Below are 14187 nucleotides of genomic sequence, written 5' to 3' on the forward strand. Positions count from 1 at the left end.
GAGTCTGATTTGTGCTTGACCAGTTTTTATTGACTCGCTACTTGTCGGTCTGTTTGACTGTTCGATACAAATATTGCAATCGATTTTAAATTTTCCGATGGGCTTGATCTTTGTTTTAAACCTAGATTGGAACTGGATGACAATGCAATATTAACTTGATTTCTTGTCTGCTTCTTTGTTAGTTTGCCTGTTCGATACAAAGTACAAATTTTAAAGTAAATTCCAAACTTTCTATTCATTCTTTCATAAATGTATTTACAAAAACATCTTAAAAATAATAATCGCGTAATTAATCGCTTTTTCAATCAATTACTACTGAAGAATAATAATAAACTTTATAATTTACTGTTATTTAAACAGAAATAAAACTCTCGGTGAAAAAACAAAAATTATTCTCAAACGGTATTGACGATTTATTTATTCATAAAACAACAAAGATCTTTCAGTTTTACAAAGAAGGCCAGCAAATAGCCAGATGCGTGGGCTACCCAGCCAACTAACACGATCATGTTTAAATATAAATATCACAAAAGAGTGTTTATTTTTCCTATCCGATCAAATAGCTACCATCTATCTGAATTTGTTTTCTCATTAGGAGAAAGTTTTATTGCTGTATAAGTAACTGTAAATTATAAAGTTTATTATTATTAGATAAATACTTAGTGATAGGTTTAAATACTGATTATATCTGCCATTTTAAGCTACGTACCCGAAGAGAACCAACGGGACGGAACGGTTTTTAGGGTTCCGTACCTCAAAAGGAAAAACGGAACCCTTATAGGATCACTTTGTTGTCTGTCTGTCTGTCTGTCCGTCGTGTCTGTCAAGAAACCTATAGGGTAGGTACTTCCCGTTGACCTAGAATCATGAAATTTGGCAGCTAGGTAGGTCTTATAACACAAATACAGAAATAAATCTGAAAAGCGCGAATTTGTGGTTATATCATGTAAAAAAAATAATTAAAATGTGTTTCAATTTTCAAAGTAAGATAACTATACCAAGTGGGGTATCATAAGAAAGAACTTTACCTGTACATTCTAAAACAGATTTTTATTTTAAACGATTCATCTATTATAGTGTGTATGACGAACAGGAATAATGATTATTAAATAATAATTAATAATTAACTGAACTGAAAAGGCCCTCAAAAGCTTTTTAACCCGTTAATTAAAGAGGACTAATTAATTTCAGCCGATAAAATGATTTTCAGGCCTTCATTTATTTAGGATCGTGATAATGTTTTTCCAGACGAAATATTATAACATTTTAATATCTTTGATACCTATAACTGAAAGTGAACGCCTCCATTTTACTAAGCTCAGATTCGGTCTGGCTATCATGATGCGAAGGGAAGAGAAAGAAAAAGAAGAAAAGAAGAAGATAGAGATTTAGGAGGTCAGCATGAAGTAATCCCACACAGTTCCGTGCTCACCTTGGCAGACATGGGGAGGTTATTTTAGTCCGTGCAAGTTGCACACACCCTTCCAGCAACCAGAAGTCCGTCGGGATTTTTTCCTCCCCCGAAGAAAAAAAAAAAGATTCGATCTGGCACGGAGTAGTTACTGTTGCCAATTCTGAGATAGATCTGCCAAGTACCTCGACGCATTAGACTTGATAGATCGCCGTGCCCGAAAAATTAACTATCAGTGATCAATCACTAACTCAAGCAAAACTATTACAACACAACAGTCGTAATATCATCTCCCTATTGGTGTTCCACCGAAGATACCGGGAGTAATCAGAACGTTAGTAAAAACTTAGTGTTTTTATTATACTACTGTAACATAATCCAATGCTAATAAGTAATATTAACCATTTGCCTTATCTTGTAGTTTTAGTGATTCAGTATTTTTCAAACCCGCATTGTATAGCGTGCAAAACTCGGGTCAATGCCCCCCCCCCCCCCTACGACGCGACATTGACTTCGAGTGACCTATTCACGGAACGTTCGTTGACCTCTAGCGTCAGTCAGATGTTTTATTTGCAATAAATTGTATACTTTTAAACAATACAGGATTAAAAAAAAAACATTTTTTTTTCTTTTAGTATCTTATCAGTTATCAGTTATCATCAGTACTATCACCGGTCTTCGGTTTTGCTAGTGTTCTGGTTACAACCTGTTTAGGAATTTTGCAATCTTGTTCCTCTTTCACCGTTCTATCATAGAACAAGGGCTAAGTCAGTCACTCTTCTACGGATCTCCTCATTTTTGATTTGACCACGTAGAGAAACTCCAGGCATAGCTCGCTGAGTGATTCTGAGCTTTCCTAGTAAGCCCCTAGTAGTTGTCTCCTTCTGTGAACTTCCGCCCTTGTTTCCGGCGAGCCTTAAACTGAGTTTGGGACCCCTTTTAGTCCCAGAACTAGGTCTGCCTTGGCCTGTGCCTTTAGCTGGGGTGCAGTTGAATACGATCGTGTCCCTGTGCCCAGCAACAACGAACGAGACGGAAAATCGTAGGTAAGAGTCTGACATAACCACCGCGCCTCCTCGAGCGCGAGATTCAGTTCCAAGTTCAATATCAGTACTATCAGTTAAATAAATGTTTACATTCAGTACTTACTGTATTCATTTAGCTTTGCATAAACAACTGCAACCGCAAATTTTGTTAACAACTGCAAACGACGACTTTCGAGCCGTATAGACTAAGAGCCATCGGTGTTAGTAGTGCGTGGAGCGTGACACAAAAACCGTAAAAATATTGGTTTTATTGAGGTAAAATTATATTTTACCTCCTTGGAACCACCTTCAATCTATTGTTAGTTTTTATTTGTTAAGTTTTCAGCCGTTTCTAAGGAAAAAGGCCACAGGGACAGATAGATATCCAACAAATTGGTCATATACCTAACTAGCTGATACCCGCGACTTCGTTCGCGTGGATGTAGGTTTCTTAAAATTCCCGTGGGAACTCTTTGATTTTCCGGGATAAAAAGTAGCCTATGTGCTAATCCAGGGTATAATCTATCTTCATTCTAAATTTTTGCCCAATCCGTTCAGTAGTTTTTGCGTGAAGGAGTAACAAACATACACACACACACACACACATATAAACTTTCTCCTTTATAATATTAGTGTGATGGTAGCGTTTCTGCATTGTCGTGCGAAACCCTAAAAATAGTGGTGGTTTTTTAATTATTTGTCTACGTTGGTATCATCTTCATCGTCACCCCAAACCATCGTCGATCGGGGTTTCTCTCAGAATCAGAATGGTTTAAGGCGATAGTCCCACTGCCCAAGAGTGGATTGACAGATTTTACACCAAACTATTTTATGGAAAACTGTCAGGCAATGCAGATTTGCTCATTGATATGTTTTCGTTCACCGTTAAGGCAATTGATATTTAATTACTTATAACGCAAATTACTCTAAACATTTAAAAGTGAGTGTCCAGTATCGGATTCTAGATACCCTGAAGAGGAGGTCACAGATAGCTGGCATTTCGGAGACGGAAAAAACCTGATTAAAAAAATCTAAATCCACGCGGACAAAGTTTTTAGACGAAGTTCTTTTGGTCGAGTAGAAAATAAGGTGGGCTCTTAGACTAGCAACAACTATCTAGTTGTAAACTCGATGTAATTATGTCTAGCAAATTGGTAGAGCGTGAAACGGGTAAAGTTTGTGACCAAACAAATGCTGTGTGGTTTTGGGAAGTGTGAGTCTTTGTAGATACTGTTTATGTGTTATTATCATTGGAGTTCATACATTGAACCAGGGTTGACCTTATTTAAAGAAATGTTTAAACAATTTTTTTTTGTAAACCGGTTATGTGCGGTTTGGACTCGCATCGGTATCGCACAAGACTATGAACTTGTTTTTTAATTTTTCACGGCGGCCATTTTGAAATTTTTAATATTTGTTGCCATAGCCGCAATAGTTACACACTGTAAAAAATTTAACTCTGTATATTACGGGTCATGAGATACAGGCCGCTGACAGACAGACAGATGGACGAACACACGGACGGATGGACAGTGGTCCCAATGGCACCCTTCGAGTATGGAACCCTAGAAAAATTTTAAACAAAGAATGTTATAGTAATGAAAGCGCCTATTGATAGATTTTATGCATTTTATCGCAATAGCAAACAAAATTTAGTACTTTGGATAAAATCGTATGACCGTTAGATTAATAACAAGTGTAAATTAAAAATTTATAACACCCCCGACAAGTGAAGGTTACAGTAACTAGAAAAGACCGAAAAGACCTGATAACTTTCAAACGGCTGAACTGATTTTCTTGGACTATTCCGCGCCTACGATCTAAAGTATCTCAGTTTTCCAAAACATCATTTTCAAATAAATAATTATGTATTTAGGCAACGTCCATCTTGACAGCTTGACATTTGTCAATTGACATAATATTATGAACCTAACGGTTATCTAACCTTCTTTTTTACAAGAAAACTAGAAAAGAGCTGATAACTCTTAAACGGCTAAACCAATTTTTTTGGATTATAGCTAAGAACACTCTCGATCAAGCCACCTTTCAAACAAAAAAAAAAGTAAATTAAAATCGGTTCATTCGTTTAGGCGCTACGTCGCCACAGACAGATACACAGATACACAGACACACAGTTACACAGATACACACGTCAAACTTATAACACACCCCTCTTTTTGGGTCGGGGGTTAAAAAAGGCTTTAAACATTGTTAAAAAATGTATTTCGATTTTCATTTCGACTACTTATTTGTTTCAATAACAGCTAAAATGCGTATATAAATTTTGGAAATTATTTGAGTATCATTCATAAAATGACTATGCTGTGTATAGCTGAAATAAATATGTGTCGATTAATATATGCGCTTCCGTGTACGTATATTCAACAAATAGGGCATGCTTACAGAACTCAAAATGAGTTTATAGAAATGGTATTGGTCGTCTTTAACGGCATCTCGCCGATTTTACGCTTGCGTACACTCATACAAAAATGTACGAAAAAAATTGGAAAGTATATAATCCATCCTATCTATACTAATATTATAAACAAGTGACCCGCCCCGACTTTGTACAGGTGTAATGGTGCTAATGTAATGTCAGTGTGGTTATTTTTAAACCCCGACCCAAAAAGAGGGGTGTTATAAGTTTGACGTGTGTATCTGTGTGTCTGTGTATCTGTGTATCTGTGTATCTGTGTATCTGTGTATCTGTGTATCTGTCTGTGGCATCGTAGCGCCTAAACGAATGAACCGATTTTAATTTACTTTTTTTTTGTTTGAAAGGTGGCTTGATCGAGAGTGTTCTTAGCTATAATCCAAAAAAATTGGTTCAGCCGTTTAAGAGTTATCAGCTCTTTTCTAGTTTTCTTGTAGAAAAGAAGGTTAGATAACCGTTAGGTTCATAATAATATTATGTCAATTGACAAATGTCAAGCTGTCGAGATGGACCTTGCCTAAATACATAATTATTTATTTGAAAATGATGTTTTGGAAAACTCAGATACTTTGGATCGTAGGCGCGGAATAGTCCAAGAAAATCAGTTCAGTCGTTTAAAAGTTATCAGGTCTTTTCGGTCTTTTCTAGTTACTGTAACCTTCACTTGTCGGGGGTGTTATAAATTTTTAATTTACACTTGTGTTATATTTCAAAAGAATAAGACAGCATTTTTGAGTCGGCTTATTTTTTCCGATATATTGAACAATTATCGCCACATTTCAACAAATCAACACAAAACAATATTAAACCATACGTATAAACCTTCCTCTTTAATCACTCTACCTATTCCGGCCATCATGTATTTATAATATATTTAGTATTCAAAGTAAAGTAAATTTGATTATAATGTTATGTGAATGAGTCTAGTTTTAAAATTAGTGCGTGCAATGATAGAACACTATCTATCGGCGGGGCGTGCGTACATTCTCAGGTTTCATTAAGAGGGCTCTCTCCGTCACTCGTTTCCACTCGTTTCATACAATCGTAGTTCCAATTTCATTTGAATATTAAGCAACCTAAGTCCATGAAATTTTGCAGATATATTCTAGAAACTAATATCTGTGTCTGTGGTTTTCCAGATGGTTAAAATATTCGGTTTCAAAGTTACGCGGTTTTAAAATTTTCATACAAATCTTGGAGCCCCTGTAATTTTAAAACTACATATTTTTAGAAAAATCTAAAACACCACAGACACAGATATTAGTTTCTAGAATATGGCTGCAAAATTTCAAGGACTTTGCTTGCTTAGTATTCAAATGAAATTGGAACTACGATTGTATGAAACGAGTGGAAACGAGTGACGGAGAGAGCCCTGTTAACACTTCTATACTTGTTCTGATTTCTTTGCTCATGCTCCACTCGGCAAAATAGCAGCGTCAAAATGGCATATTATAATCTTGTTATTTTATTATACGTTACCATAGAGCGTTATTATACTACTAGAGGAGCAAAAAGTACTCAAGTCATCGGATAGGTAAAGGTTCAAAGTCAAAGTCAAAATCATTTATTCAAAGTAGGTACAATTGTATTCGTTTTGATGGTCGAAATTGTTTTTGTATGATATAGTGGTGAAAATTAATTACGTATCTTAAAACTAAAGCTACGAGAGTACCAAACGCGCCCAAATCTGAGAAGAGCCCACAACAAACTTAGCTAGGTATTTTTTTTTATTATCACTACTTTATAAAATCACATAAACTTATTAGAACTATCAAAGCTGATTGGCAACTCATTCCCAAGCTTTCGTATCATTTAAATTATCCTTTACATTATAATAGGATTTTTCAATCAGTTTACGTTTTACGAAAACTTTGAACTTATTGAGAGACATTTCCCATATGTCTTCTGAGCAATTTTGAGTTCACGAACAAGTAATTACTAATTAGTAATTCCAGTAAATCACATCATAGATGGTGCTGTCCGGAATTAACTTGCAGTGTTGCACATAAAAGCGTTTACGGAACCCTTCGTGTGCAACTCCGACCAGCACTTACCGGTATTTTTAAAAAATATGTAATGGATGTATTTAAAAATGATTCTACTAATTCTGAGTTCTTTTTGATCGCGCTTTTAATTTTGAGTAGGCTTTTTTGAGTGCTATTAATACTTATAAACATTGTATAATAGAGCAGATACATAAATATGCTGCTCCATTTGTAATCGGTAACTCAAAGCGCTACCAGCCGCTAGCATGTTTAAAAGCACCTATAATTTAACAGTATTTAGCTGACTCCAAATTGCTGTGTAATAGCACGGCGATATAAAACGCCGAGTAGAGTGCGTAATCACGTTTTAATAATTTCGTCCTTTTTATTGTAATTTCGTAGCTAAATCACAAAATTCTCGCGAATTCGTGTGAAAAATAAAATTAAACCTTGCTGCTGGATATATAAAAGACTAGCCGATGCTCGCGGCTTCGCCCGCGTGGATTTAGGTTTTTCGAAATCCCGTGGGAACTTTTTGATTTTCCGGGATAAAAAGTAGCCTATCTCAATAAATAGTTTATTTGGATAAGGATTAGTATTTGACGACAATAAACATAGGCTAGTAATTTTAATTACTTTTATTCTATGGAAAAGTGGTTATAATGGCTAAAATATAAATGTTTGGTTTATACTATCGCGGACTTTTTAGAGACATTATTGAGTTCTACAACTTTTCCATAGAAGTCAACCATACATCTCTAACCATTTAGGCAGCGTTCGCGAGAATCGTTAACGTACGGCAGTTTTTTCGACGCCTTACTCCACAATTTTCACTACCACGAAAAATCCTATCTATTTTCCGGGATAAAATATAGCCTATACGGATTCGGAAGAATCCCTCTAAGTAATCGTAAAAGAAATTTTGAAATCGGTCGAGTAGTTTTTGAGCCTATTCAATACAAACATACAAAAATACAAAAATACAAAGGTTTCCTCTTTATAATATTATAATAAATAATAATATTAGTATAGAAAAAGCTGACTGATTGACTGACTGACTGACCTATCAAGGCACAGCTCTAACTACTGGACGGATCGGGCTGAAAGATATGCAAATAGCTTTTAAGACGTAGACGTCCACTAAGAAAGGATTTTCAAAAAGTCAACCCCTAAGGGGGTAAAATACGGGTTTAAAATTTGTGTAGTCTACGCGGAAGAAGTCGCGGGCATAAGTAAAGTAAGTAAGTAAATAAGCTAGTAGAATAATAACAAGTGTAAATTAAAAATTTATAACACCCCCGACAAGTGAAGGTTACAGTAACTAGAAAAGAGCTTATAACTTTCAAACGGCTGAACCGATTTTCTTGAATCATAGCTAAGAACAATTTTTTTTAGATTATAGCTAAGAACACTCTCGATCAAGCCACCTTTCAAACAAAAAAAACTAAATTAAATTCGGTTCATTCGTTTAGGCGCTACGATGCCACAGACAGATACACAGATACACAGATACACAGCTACACAGATACACAGATACACAGATACACAGATACATAGATACACAGATACACAGACACACAGATACACAGATACACACGTCAAACTTATAACACCCCTCTTTTTGGGTCGGGGGTTAAAAATGTTAGATAGAAACAGGCGTTATACGGAAGTTTGTGTCAAACAAGAAACAATAAGTGTTATAATATAGTACAGAAATCTAGCTTGCATTCCGGGCACGAACTACTTACTTGTTGTCCTGATAAACCAAAGAGTCCCCAAGGGTATTTTAAGAGACCTAAATCCACGTGGACGAAATCGCGGTCATCATTATCAATGACTAGATGATGCCCGCGACTTCGTCCGCGTGGACTTAGCTTTTTCGAAATCCCGTGGGAACTCTTTGATTTTCCGGGATAAAAAGTAGCCTATGTGCTAATCCTGGATATTATTTATCTCCATTCCAAATTTCAGCCAAATCCGTCCAGTAGTTTTTGCGTGAAGGAGTAACAAACATACACACACATACACACACACACACACACACATAGACACACACACACACACACAGACACACACACACACACACACAGACACACACACACACACACAGACACACACACATACAAACTTTCGCCTTTATAATATTAGTGTGATTGCTTGCATTCTGATGACGGATGTAGGTTTCAAATCCGAAAATTCGGAATTTTTGGTTACATCGCCAAAAAAAGGTTATTTCTTGTACGCGATGGTTTCCGTAGAAACCTTTATGTGGGACTCGCATTTGCTTGGTTTTTTTTGTTTAAGAAATGAGTGGCACCGTTTTCCCAGAAAAACATCTTACCCGAGCGAAATTGAATTGTGCAATAATTAATGATCAAGTTAAATCTAATAAAGATGATTCTCCAAAAAAAAAACGTTTCATTGTCGGCATTTCATTTGATACAATTACGTAAAGCCGAGTGCAAGATACGACCGGTCCGCTTGCGGAATTAAGACTCTCTTGTTTATTCTAATTTAATTTTCAGTTTTTTCTTTTCAAATCTTTTTCTCGAAAATGTTCAAATAAAAGTTAAGCTAGCCAAATCTAATTACTCCTCTATTGACTCTAAGGAGTCCTGCGGGGGAATCGCAGTGTCTAACACTGAATGATAGCCACCGAGTTCATTTGACATTGGTTGGTTCTTCATTGCCTCTTCATCGAGTGAAACAAAAATAATTTTTCGTAGAAAATCGTCAATAGATTAAAGATAAATGTATTGTGCCACCATTAACATTTTCCAATATTATTATTCGTAGTTCCAAATTAACAAATTAGCTTCAGACACATCTGACTATTTTATTTCAATAGATAATTTCCTCAACATTCCAGACAATCTACGCAAGCGTATAAGAATTACATTTTAAATCACAATTTACCTACCAACTAAATCTTTCCGCCCGCCATTTATTTCTCACAATGTACATTGGGCCTGATTCTTACGCGAATCGGAAATTGTTTACAGAAAACTTATTACTTTTATACAAGTTTTTTTAACCTTTCAGGATGTAATTAGAACACTAACAAATTAGCTTGCGCTATTATTATACTGCCTATACACAATCCAATACCAATAACAATTTATTCTTTAAACCAGCAATGTATATAGTTACAAGTGTAAATTAAAAATTTATAACACCCCCGACAAGTGAAGGTTACAGTAACTAGAAAAGAGCTGATAACTTTCAAACGGCTGAACCGATTTTCTTGGATTATAGCTAAGAACACTCTCGATCAAGCCACCTTTCAAACAAAAAAACTAAATTAAAATCGGTTCATTAGTTTAGGAGCTACGATGCCACAGACAGATACACAGATACAGATAAAAACTTGGGTTAATGCCCCGCCTATCCAACTCGCACTTGTGACTTGGTTTTTTTTTAATTTTGATGAAATATTTAGGTATCCTTGAGAAAAGTGGGAAACATTCATTGGAACTCGCTGTTAACATAAACTCTTTCGATTCGCTTCAGGGATGATAACTGACAACGTAAATAAATCGTGTGTGCGATCGTACATCATCCTGAAAGCTTGTGGGCCAAGAGCCAGTGAGCTCACGAAGCAGCTCACCGCTCATAATATAGCAAAGCATCATAGCTCATCCACACTAATATTATAAATGCGAAAGTGTGTCTGTCTGCCTGTCTGTCGGTTTTTCTGCTACCTTTTCACGGCCCAACAGTGTAACCGATTCTAACGAAATTTGGTACTGGGTTAGCTTATATCCCGGGGACGGACATAGGCTACTTTTTATCCCGGAAAATCAAACAGTTCCCATGGGATCTATAAAAATCTAGATCCACGCGGACGAAGCCGCGGGCATCCTCTAGTATGCAATAATTGTGTAATAGCATATGCCCGCCACTTCATCCGCGAATGTTGCATATTTCTATACATATTAATTTGTAATAAGTCAATGGGTTTGCTGTAGGCATCTTCAAAATCTAATCTCTATTTTTAAGACCGATGTTCAAAACAAATGCATTGTGTAATACGATATTTCATAAAATTATTGGATTGAAAAACAATTTCCTATAAAACACAATTTCCTATTTTACCCCTTAGGGCTTGAATTTCCCAAAATCCTTTCTTAGCGGAGGTATACCTACATCATAATAGCTATCTGCATGCCAAATGCCAGCCCGATCCGTCGAGTAGTTCGGGCTGTGCGTTGACAGGTCAGTCAGTCATTTCTTTTTAATTGTTTAGAAGATATCAATTTAGTGAGCATCGGCTCCTGGTCTATCGATCATCAGCTCTATCAGATCTTATGATGTAGTGTAAATAAATCAAACCGACTACATACAAATCTGTTTTTATTTATTCGCGGGTGCTTATGTCAAATGGTTGGCTTTGACCCATTTATTCAGTTCAAGTCCTTGAGTTTGTCTTGAGTAGGTAAATAGTTATTATACCTAGAAAATCGACAGCTGATCGATTTTTTTTAGGGTTCCGTACTACAAAAGGAAAACGGAAACCTTATGATCTTTTTGTTGTCTGTCTATCTGTCTATCCGTCTGTCCGTCTGTCCGTCTGCCTGTCTCTGTCAAGAAAACCTATAGGGTAGGTACTCTACGTTGACCTAGAATCATGAAATTTGGCAGGTATGCAGGTTTTATAGCACAAGTAAAGTAATAAATCCGAAAAAGAGAATTTGTGGTTATATCGTCCAAAAAAATAACTAAAATGTGTTTTAATTTTTAATTTAGGTTGGGACGCGCTTGCCTTGAAAATGCCTATTCACTTTTAGCTAAATAGCTAAAGACGAATTCTGTGACGTCTAAAAATTTCACGATTTTCAGTAGGTCATTCGGCGATTGAAAAATAAGCCCTTAATTTATATTAACACACAGCGACCTCATTCACGGCAATGAAGTACTTATAATTGAAAGAAAAACAAAACACTCACAGATTATCACTCGAGTTTAATTTGAGAACGTTTTTGTGAAAACCATTTTCCTACGCAAATCACGTCGTTCACAGGACTGCCAAGAGATGGCGTTGTACTGAAAAATATTCATCTAACCATTGCCAGAAGAGAATGGGTTAGGCCATAGTCTACCACGCTGGTCAAATGCGAATTGGGCGACTTATATGTCTTTGAGAATAGTTTCAGGCATGCAGGTTTCCTCACGAAGTTTGCCTTCACCGGGATCCCGTGAAAATACATTTCGAAGTAGTCATAGAACTGTTGTAGGTAGTCTACGCACTATAGCTCCGATTTCCGTCACCCAAATTTTCTCTCCGTCACCCGTGAGAATATCTCGGATGTGCCTCGGACGTATGACATAGATATGTCAAAGATGTCCACTGAATAGCTTGGTTTTTAACCCCCGACCCAAAAAGAGGGGTGTTATAAGTTTGACGTGTGTATCTGTGTATCTGTGTGTCTGTGTATCTGTGTATCTGTGTATCTGTCTGTGGCATCGTAGCGCCTAAACGAATGAACCGATTTTAATTTACTTTTTTTTGTTTGAAAGGTGGCTTGATCGAGAGTGTTCTTAGCTATAATCCAAAAAAATTGGTTCAGCCGTTTAAAAGTTATCAGCTATTTTCTAGTTTTCTTGTAGAAAAGAAGGTTAGATAACCCTTAGGTTCATAATATTCAAGTGTCAATTGACAAATGTCAAGCTGTCAAGATGGACGTTGCCTAGATATACATAATTATTTATTTGAAAATGATTTGTCGGGGGTGTTGAAATTTTTTAATTTACACTTGTTATCAGAGATCGCATTAGTGCGTACTCGATTCGAGTTTTTTATATTCGTATTTTCACGGACTCGAATCTGATGAGTAACCGCTCTAACTACGAGTATATACATTTTGATAGTTCGATAAATAAGAAAAAAAAAAGATAAAAAAAACCAATATGAGATAGGCACTACTAATTTTGATGAAGTAAATTAATTATTGCGCCTTAAACGCTTGTGTAATAAATTGAGCCTGCTTGTATCGTGTTACAGTAAATAAGTGAAGTGATTGATTGCATTAGGGGTACGTGTGAGACAATGTTATTATGTGGGAAAATTTAGGATAGGACGGCAATTAATGAGGTTACACGGTAGAACAATACGTATAAACAATAATAAATAGTAATCCTTAGGTATTAATTAATTTTAACGAGAAATAGCCTTTCCTCTATCATTATAACTAGCATCTCAAAGTATCGTCGGCCTACTGCTAAGGATAGGTATTGCCTCGAAAGCATTGCTGCAAGCATTGAGACGCTTCGATTCAACGTACGAGTAGTTCACGTGTAACTTCGATTTTCAATCTCAAACATTTACTTAAACTTCTGGGCAGCCGACTGCTCGCACCAAAGGAAATTATGCTCCATTAGGCATCTAACGACTTTCGACGTCCTTTCTGGCACAGTGGTGAGTACCTACAGTACCCGACAGAAAATACTTTACTTCGAACTTTAGAATGAAATAACGGTTTCGTAGAGCGTTGTCTCTGTCGTTGCGACCGACAAAACGTCACACAGGTATTAGTGACAGAGACGACGCTCTACGAGGCCGAAATCTCTTTATAAAGTTCGATGCGCAATATTTCGTGCCGTGTAACATAGGGGTTCTTTTTGTACATACATAATACGAATGCAACGCATGGCACAGACATACGGACAGACAGACAGACAACATAGTGATCCTATAAGGGTTCCATTTTTCCTTTTGAGGAACGGAACCCTAAAAAGGAGTGCGGATACTTATGTTCGTTGGGACATGTTAGCGCCGCATCCAGTGGAACAATCATATCGCTGGTTACAAACTTCCCGATAGCCGAGGTCGCACCAAAGGAAATCATACTCCATTTAGCATCTAACTTTAGAACACAGTACTAACTCTCTGCTCCGTCGTATAGGGTCGTAACCTCTTTCCGTTAATTACATAATAGTAGGTTTTCTTGGGATATCGCTAGTTCTTGAGATATTACATGGAGGTATAAGAATGTGGAGGTAATTTCTATGACCGAGATTCAAGAAATGATATTTCTAGAAAACAGGCCATGTGCGAGTCAGTCTGGATATTTTTTCTGACATTTTGCACTATAAATCAATAACTATTATGCGTAAAAATAAATAAAAACCTGTTTTAGAAAATCCCTTTCAAGGATACCCCACTTTGAAAATTGAAAATACTAATTATTATTTGTTCATATAAACATTTTAGTTTTATTTGCTGTACCTCAAATTCACGGTTTTTTGGATTTCTTGCTTTACTTTTGCTATAAGAGCTACCCTACCTGCCGAATTTCATGATTCTAGATCAACGGGAAGTACCTACCCTATCTA

This window comes from Maniola jurtina, chromosome 9 (assembly GCF_905333055.1).
Source record: "Maniola jurtina chromosome 9, ilManJurt1.1, whole genome shotgun sequence".
Taxonomy (NCBI): domain Eukaryota; kingdom Metazoa; phylum Arthropoda; class Insecta; order Lepidoptera; family Nymphalidae; genus Maniola; species Maniola jurtina.